This window comes from Quercus robur, chromosome 6 (genome assembly GCF_932294415.1).
Source record: "Quercus robur chromosome 6, dhQueRobu3.1, whole genome shotgun sequence".
Lineage (NCBI taxonomy): Eukaryota > Viridiplantae > Streptophyta > Magnoliopsida > Fagales > Fagaceae > Quercus > Quercus robur.
Window position 1 is genome coordinate 8,880,593 of NC_065539.1, and position 9,701 is coordinate 8,890,293.

Sequence of the window (9,701 nt, forward strand, 5' to 3'; positions counted from 1 at the left end):
CATGGCTAGGCAGTGCCTCGAGGCTGCCATCATGCATCAGCCTGCTGTTGAGACCTCGGCCTCTACTAAGGAAGGCTCATAACAATTAAGGATTCCAGTCCTATCTACGGTTGCAATGTCGGAAGAGGCAAAGAGTGAGAAGTTGGAGGAAACTGCTATAAATGGTGATCCAGAGAAGTTTTTTTAGGTTGGAGCTTAGTTGCCTCCTTAGGAGAATGAAGAACTATTAGCATTTCTTAGGAGGAATATTGATGTGTTCGCCTGGAATGCCTATGAGGCTCCTGAGGTAGATCTTGACTTCATTTGCCATCATTTGAATGTCAACCCAACTGTCCTCCCCAAAAGACAACTACCTTGGCGCTTATCTAAAGAGCATTCTGATGCTGTCAAGAAAGAGGTGAACAAGCTTAAGCAGGCTGGGCTATCAAAGAACTATTCTACCTTGAATGGTTAGCTAATGCAGTGGTAGTAAAGAAGAAGAATGGGAAGTGGCAAGTGTGTGTAGACTTCATAAACTTGAACAAAGCTTGTCCAAAGGACCCCTCATGCCTCAGATTGATCAGTTAATGGATGCAACTGTAGGCCATCATCGGATGAGCTTTTTGGATACCTTTCAAGGGTACCATCAAATACCTTTAGCCTTGGATGACTAGGAGAAAACAACTTTTGTTACTCGTATTGGGAATTACTACTACAAGGTGATGCCCTTTGGTTTAAAGAATGTGGGATCTACCTATCAGAGGATGATGATCAGGATGTTTGAGCCACAACTAGGGAAGAATATTGAGATTTATATAGACGACATGGTGGTCAAGAGTAAGTTGGAATCTGAGCACATTAACGACCTCAGAAATATCTTTGAGATCTTGAGGTGGCATAAGTGGCGACTTAATGCTTCTAAGTGTTCTTTTGGGGTCGAATCAGGAAAGTTCTTGGGGTACATGGTTACACACTATGGAATTGAAGTTAACCCTGACTAGATTAAAGCAATCAACAATCTACAGCCACCTCGAAATCCCAAAAAGGTCCAGAAGCTAATAAAAGAAGACCGCTGCTTTGAACCGATTCATCTCTTGGTCAGCAGATAGGTGTAGACCTTTTTTTTCAGTTGTTGAACAAGTGGAAATGATTTGAATGGACCGAGGAGTGTGTCCTGGCTTTCCAGCAATTAAAGGAATATCTTTCTCAGCCACCCATTATATCCAGACCCAAGGTGGATGAGGTTTTATTTACCTATATTGCTGTAGCTTCCCATGCGGTAAGCCTGGTACTTGTATAGGTTGATAGTGGTGTACAGAGGCCAGTTTATTATGTGAGCAAGTCACTACATGAGGCCAAGGTCCGATACCTACCACTGAAGAAGGCTATTTTAGCAATGGTGCATGCTACGTGTAAGCTCCCCCACTACTTCCAATCACACACTGTTGTTGTCATAACCCAACTCCCGCTTAGATCTCTACTTCGGAGCACTAATTACACAGGGAGGATTGTAAAGTGAGGTACGATCCTAGGGGCTTTTGATATCAAGTACGTGTCTCGCATCTCTGTCAAGGGCCAGGTCCTCACCGATCTGGTGGCTGAGTTTGCTGAAACCCCAATAAAAGAGAAAGTAGAGAAGAAAAACATGGATGGAAAATCGGTTGGTGCAATCTCCTTACAAGAACCTTTGTCTTGGAAGGTATACGTTGATGGCACGGCGAACCACAGAGGATCCAGAGTGGGGCTAGTTTTGATATCTCCCGAGAGGATTACAATTGAGAAATCCTTGAGATTGAGCTTCTCGACCACAAACAATGAAGCTGAGTATGAAGCTCTACTGGTAAGGATACCTATGGTTCAGAAAATGGGTGGAAAAACGGTGGAAATATTCTCTGATTCAAGGATGGTTGTAGGCCAAGTTTAAGGAGAGTTGGAAGCCAGAGATCTCAAAATGAATGAATATTTGAACTAGGTTAGACACTTACAGTCTGGATTTGAGTCTTTTAATTTGTCACAAATCCCTAGAAGTAGAAATACATATGCTGACTCTCTTACCACGTTGGTAACCTCCTCAGCACAAAGTTTACCTTGGGTGATCCCTGTGAAAGACTTGTATAAGCCTACTAAGGCAGGGGGAGATAGGGTTCATATTCATCAAATAAAGGTGGGTCCTAGCTGGATGGACTCTATTGTGCTATTCCTTAAGGAAGATGTCTTGCCCGAGAGTAAGTCCGAGGTCGACAAGGTATGAAGGAAGGCTCCTTGGTTTTGGCTGTCCGAGGACCAAAAGTTGTAGAAATGCTCTTTTTCTAGATCATATTTGATGTGCATACACCCTAAAGTAATTGAGCTACTCCTAAAAGAATTATATGAAGGGATTTGTAAAAGCCACACGTGGGGTAAATCTTTGTCTCACAGGGCCCTCACTCAAGGGTATTGGTAGCCAAATATGCAGAGGAAAGTACAAGAGTATGTGAAGAAGTGTGATCAATACCAAAGATTTGCCCCAAACATTCACCAACCTGGAGGGGTCCTTTATCCTTTATCCAGTTCTTGGCCTTTTGCTTAATGGGGTTTGGATATTGTAGGGCATTTCCCTAAGGTAGTAGGGAATAAGAGATATTTATTGGTCGGCATGGATTACTTCACCAAGTGGGTTGAAGCTGAACCATTGGCAAATATCAGGGACGTGGATGCCAAAAGATTTGTTTGAAAAATATTGTCACTCGGTTTGGAATCCCTCATACACTCATTTTGGAAAATGAACTTCAGTTTGACAGTAAAGCCTTTAATTAAGAGGTACTGTTGCAACTTGGGAATTACAAATAGGTATTCCACTCCAGCTTATCCATAAGGAAATGGACAGGCTGAGGCTGTCAATAAGGTCATAGTGAGTGGACTCAAGAAAAAACTGAATGATGCGAAGGAAAATGGGTGGAAGAGTTATTACACGTCCTTTGGACATACCAGACTACACCTCGTAGGTCCACTGGGGAGACACCTTTTTTAATGACTTATGGGCCGAGGCTGTTATTCCTCTGAAGACTGGATTCCCCACGTTGAGAACAAGTTCTTTCACTCCGAGCAGTAACGAGGAGCTATTGGAGAAGAGTTCAGACTTAATTGAAGAACGAAGAGAAAATGTCATGGTCCAATTAGCTTACTATCAACACAAGCTCAAGCAGGGGTACGATTTAAATGTAAAGTTAAGGCCATTGGCACTTGGAGACTTAGTATTAAGAAAAGTTTTGGGTACTGCCAAAAACCCAGCCTGGGGAAAGTTAAGGCCTAACTAGGAAGGACCATATTGTATCATATCAGTAGCGGGAATATGTGCATATTATCTTGAAGATTTAGAGGAAAAGCTTGTACCACGCCCCTAGAATGTAAACAACTTGAGAATGTATTATTATTAATGAAAGTTTTCTTTACCATATTCGGATTTATTATATTGTGAGTCATGCCTTCTACTATTTGTTCAAATATCAAACAGAACCTCAATCATGCTGGTTTCCTTGGACCACATACCTTGGATAAATTGATATTTTAAGTTATTTTCCTAAGTATTAAACAGAACCTTGATCATACCTGGCTCCTCAAATCACATACCTTGGGTAAATTGATATTTTGGGTTAACTATCTAAGTATTAAACAAGACCTTAGTTATGCTTGGCTCATCGGACCACATGCTTTGGATAAATTAATATTTCCTATTATTTTCTAAGTATCAAACAGAATCTTGGTCATGCCTGACTCCTCGAACCACATACCTTGGGTAAATTGATATTTCAGGTTATTCGCCTAAGTATTAAACAGAACCTTAGCTATGCCTGACTCCTCGGACCACATGTTTTGGGTAAATTAATACTTCCTGACATCTATCCAAGTGTTAAATAGAACCTTAGCTATGTCTGGCTTCTCGGACCACATGTTTTGGGTAAATTAATACTTCCTGATATCTATCCAAGTGTTAAACAGAACCTTAGCTATGCCTGGCTCCTCGAACCACATGCTTTGAGTAAATTAATACTTCACATCATTTTTCTAAGTGTCAAACAGAACCCTAGTTATACTTGGTTCCTCGGACAATGTACATTGGGCAAGTTCATACTTTTTGTCATTTATCAAGTAGAACCAGCCATGCTAAGTGGCAAACATCTTTATTATAATAACATGATCAAATAAACACTCATGAGCATCACTTAAAGCATTTGAAAGTATGTCCATGATTCAGTTTGAAAATTGATTATCATCCCTAGTTCCTTAGACCTGCTGATAAATGAAAAACTAATTAAAACTTGATGTGAACAGATACTCCGCAATTGTGTATATTTTTGAGCTGAATGTTACACTTGGTTGGGATTATGGACTTAGAAAATTTAACTTATCTTGCTGCTAATCATTTAAGGTGGGATAACTATGCCACCACTTATGCAGAAAACTAAATGGAGTTTTATCTCAATTCCATATTAGTTAAGTGTTAGATAAAACATAAACTATGTTAGAATCAACACCAATATCACAAATATGAAGGGAAACCTTGTAAATTATCATTAATCTGAGCCTTAGAAAAAGGAAAATTGTTTACAAAAGGTTAACTGGATTACAAGTTTTGAAAATAAAAACACAAAAGAAAGAACTACATTGGAATCTATTTCTTTTTTATTACAATTTTTTCCTTGGCAGGGGCTTTGCTGGGCTAAGTGGAGGTTGTTTTTGAGACCTTAAGGCCTTTGCTTGCAAGGTTAGCCTTTGCTTGCAAGGTCAGCCTTGGCTGGCAGGGAAAGGGTGACCAGGACTATCTCCTTTTTGTTGGAAACTTCTTTCTCAGCATAAGGGTCCTGGGTGGCAGTGAGGGGTTTCATGGCATCAGAGGCCACTCCCTGGTCAGAGTTATTTTCCTTTTCTGTGACCTCGGGTTACTTGGCCTCCTCGAAGGGGTTGTTAGAAGAGGTTGGGACCTTAGCTGTACTGTCCTTGCCTACTTTTGCCACCCCGAGCTAGAAGGAACAGATGCTTGGATGACAGGGGGTTGTATACACTCTCTGCCTTCCTAAGTATAAATGAAGTCTCGACCCTAGCTTGATTAAGAGCTTCATTTCACACTTGGGAGCAGTAGTTCCTACAAACCCCCGAAACCTCAGCCCTGAGGGCATCCTCAATCTTCGCCACTCCTATATCATATCCCTCTTGCTTGGCCTGATCCTTGGCCTTCTCTATCTATTCCCTTGCCTTCTCGACCTTCTCTAGTTTCTTCTTAAGGGCAACAATCTATCCTTTGGAGGCGGTCAGCTGGTTCTCGGCATTGCGAAGGAGTACCCGTTAGCCTTTAGCCTACCTTTCAGCGTTATCTAGGGCAGCCTCAGCTCTCTTTTATCATTTTCTATTTCAGTCATTTTCTTCTTCATCTTGATTATTCTTTTTTAGGCCACATTAAAGGCCTCCACAGTGGCATTACGCCTTCCTTCCTCTTCTTTCATCTGCCGATGGCAATAATTGGTTATCTCCTCCACCTGGAATAAGGCTTGAATAGCCTGCCGAGGAAAGAAACACAAATTAAAAAAGAAAGGGAAACAGTAAAAGGAAGAAAAGGAAGGAAAGTTGCAACATTCAAAAAGAAAAGAAAAAGAGGCTAAGTAAGGGATATACCATAGCGAGGTACCTTTTTAAGCTGAGGAAGACCTTGTGCCTCCTCATGGACCGAAGCTCAGCCATGTCCTCAGGGAGCAGCAGAGCCTACTCTACCGCATCGGCCACATAGCCGACCGTCCCTCCTCGGAAGTCCTTGATGGAGGCACTAGTAGGTAGATGAGTCCCATCAAGAATTGGGGTGGGGGTCTAGGTTGGAGGTGCGACCTAGAGATCAGCACTCTGCTCGATGCCTTGCTGTCCCACTTTGGCTTGTTTGGCCACTCTTTGGGCCTCATCCTCTTGGGAGGGGTGGTTTTTCCCTCCTTCCACCACCTTTTTACCCTTCTGCTCCCTTTTTCTTTTAAGGTCAGCAGGTTCAAGATGAAGGGGTTAAGCGGGTGGAAGGGTGGGAAGCTTAGTCTAGGCTACCTTCCCAGGCGCGTTCCTCCACGGTTGGGACTCCAGCAATTCCTGCAAGATGAACCTTGGCTTATGTTGGATCCCTTTCTCGTCTAGTATTGATGTGAATGGATGGCCGAGGTCACCAGTTGAAGCTTCTGGGGACAAAGGTTGATTGAAGACTTCAAACTCGTCCTCAGAGTCAGATACTTCAACTATTTCTTCTTCTTCTGTGATGGCAGGGTGAGAAGAAGTGGCCTTTTCGATTGTGTGCTGTGGTGGCAAGGCTACCTTTGGTATGCCCTCTAGTATGGGAGTGGTGGTAAGCGTGCCTTTTGGAACGAGATCGGTGATGAGAAAGCCTGGAGTAGCAACGCTGATTTGGTGTAGACGAGGATCCTTGGCTTTGATGACGCACTTTGGCACCCGGAAACTTTTGGAGATAGGGATGTAGTCCAATATCAAATGGGTTGCCCTGGGTTGGCCGTTTGTGTGGACGAACACCTCGGCCTTCAAAATCTTGTCCAAACTCAGCTGGTTCACATGATTGAAGTTAGGAACAGCAGCGTTCCTATTTGCAAAACTATTGGGGAAGACTGAAAATATCATTAGCAAAGAATAATGCAAATCAAAGGAAATTTCATGTACAAGCACAAGCAAAGTGCTTACAAGGCAAGGGTGGGAGGCGTCTTTCTCCGATGTGGGATTGACTAAATTCGTGCGGGTGGGAGAAAGGGTCGACCCTGCCCTTCCCAAAGTGGACAATACCTGATTGGGGAAAGATTCATTCCTCCCGTAATTATTATTATTATTATTATTTTGTGTAAAGTTTGAGTTCCACGTGGTTAAACTGAAATGAAAGGAAAGAAATTTGGATAAATAAAAAGAAAAAGGATTGAAATTGGTCAAAAGTCTAAACAGGTTTGGTGGCAGTGGCATTTATTTTGTGTCAGACTCATTATTTAAAGTGGGAGGAGTTGTTTGAGTAATACTACAAAATCTTACAATATTTTTACAACAAATTAAAATATCAGTATATCATTGGTCAAAATAAAAATAAAATATATATATTCTGAGATGCATCTCAACTAAAAATAAGAGCATTGTGAAAATATTGTGAGAATTTATTGCGTTTTTAAACTTTCTCAAATAAAAATGTGTATTTTATTTATTTATTTATTTCTTGTAAGGGGTATGGTTTGCTTTATAGTAAAATATGAAGGACTTTTTTTGGAGGAGTTGAGGGGGCAGGTGCCCCCCTTCGCCCCCCTCTAGCTCTGCCCTTGAATGACACTAATGCAAAGCTTTAATCCCAATCCAAGATACATCAACATTGAGCTAAATCCATGAGAAGAGAGGCTTCTTCTAAGAAATTGTCCTCATCAACATTGGGTTTATAATGATGACTTGGATAACCTCTACAAAAACTTCCACTAAAGAGAAAATAATCTAATTTCTTAACAAGTAATGATAGTTACACACTCATTATATACACATTGTCACATGAACTAGTTTAAAAAAAGAATGTCCAAAGTATGCAATAGCAAATATATAATAAGATTTTTATTTTTATTTCTCTTTTTTTGAAGCCAAACTGGACCCCTCGTCCAACAGCTCTTTCTCCCTTTTTTTCACTATTTTTTCTTTGGATTAAACTTGTTATACATAAACTATTTTACACGCATTTGACAAAATAACTAAAATCGTGACAATTTGGAAATCTAAAATGTTTTAAAGGGGTTTAGCTCAACTTTTTAATTGATGCAGACATAATGACCAAATTGATAACAAATATAATTATAAACAAGAAAATGGAAAATAAAATAAAATATTAGAAACGAAAAATAACAATTTCCTCATACTTAAGCGGTATAATTTGTATTTTTTAACTACATTACAATTGTTTATCCCAAGCCCAGAAGGTGTGTACTTCATATCCTAGTTCTGTATCATGCATTAAGTCTTGAATCCTAAATAACATTCCAAATCCCATTGATGCCATATTAGATACAAGCTCTAAGCCTCTGTGTTGACACTATATATATTTAGCTCAAGGGTTCACTCTTTTGGATTCAAGTGGACTCCAAAAGGAGCAAATATTGGCAGCCCATGTATAGGCTTCATGGTTTCAAACTAAAAAATTATCTGATTGTTTTGTATTGGGCTTTGCCCCTACTGTTCTTTGTGGTGCAAGCCTTTGTCCTAGGCTCTCCTGTGTAGCCCTCTGAGAGTCTGGTTTTTTTTTTTTTTGGTAGGCCCGTGAAAACGATCTTTGATGGAACTTTAGCTTAAGCCGGTCATGAGGGGGACCATTTATACAAATTATCAAAAGAAAAATAGGATGACATTCCAAAACCCAAGACATCTAGTCCAGGTCTCAAGAACTTTGGTTTCAATCCTTGCTCAAGTCGAGTTTGTTTATTGACTTGACTTGTATTTTTGTATGAATTTTTTTATAAATTAAAAAAAAAAAATTCACTTAATTAACATTTAGTAAATTACTTGGTATGAAATACATTAATTTAAATTTAACACTCATAGAATATAAATTCTTATATTTCAAACATCTACAACAATAACAACTCATTCGTTCCTTTAATAAACAATTAAGCTCCCCAATCCTTTGCCAAGTTTGAGTGGGCTGATTCTCAAAAAAAAAAAAAAAAAAAAAAAAAAAAAATGAAGCTTGAGTGGGCAGGCATGACTCATGAGGCAACATTAGCATTATATATATTTAAAGACAATGGTAAAAAATTTGGTTGGTCCATACTAATTGACAGCTTGATGTCTAGTTTATCGTGTGGTTATGTAAATGACAAAGCCAAGAATCATTAGATAATCGATCACTCTAGTCACTCTGCTCAAGGATTAAAGGGAAGACCAAACCAGAAAATGACAACTCAATATATCAAAAGAGCACAAGAACCAAAGATTCTCTGAAAGAAACCAAAAAGAAAATTTTAATCTATGCAGTATTTTCCACAGAATGTCTGTCCATATTCGCATACATGTCAGGGTTCAGTCACGTCCATTTTTGCGGGTTCTAACTTTTTGCTCCAATTACAAACAAAAATTTTGTAATTGTTTCTTTTCTTAATTGCTAATTAAATATCGAAGCTTCAATCAATTGTATTATTGCCATTCCTCTAGTTTTTAAATTCTTACAATATATCTAAATAAATCTTAATAAACTAGAAAATTCCTTCATGAATTCCAGGCATATATAAAAAAAATAAAATAAAATAAAAAACCTCACAAAACAAAGTAAACACCCTAACAATTAAACATAAGTTTAATAGAAATGTTAATATTTTGTGATTTCTTATAAAATACCAAATGTTTAATTAAATTAAAATAATATTTCAATTAAAACTCAATTATAAAATAAATTTAAAGGAATTTTGTTATATATTTTATGTTATTTTATAATTTATTATAATTTTTTTTGGTAAAAACTTAATCGTGTAAGATGTGTATTGTTCATATAACTTAAAATAAATTTTATTCTTTTATTTTTATATTTATTTATTAATCAATTTTAATTATATCTTTGATTTTTTTAATTAAATCATGCATTATACGTATATAGATATTATATACATCATGATGATTACCATCTATCATAAAAAAAAATACCAATTAATTTTAGTATAGGCGGGATGTGACAACCAAAAATTTATCAACTGAGCTAT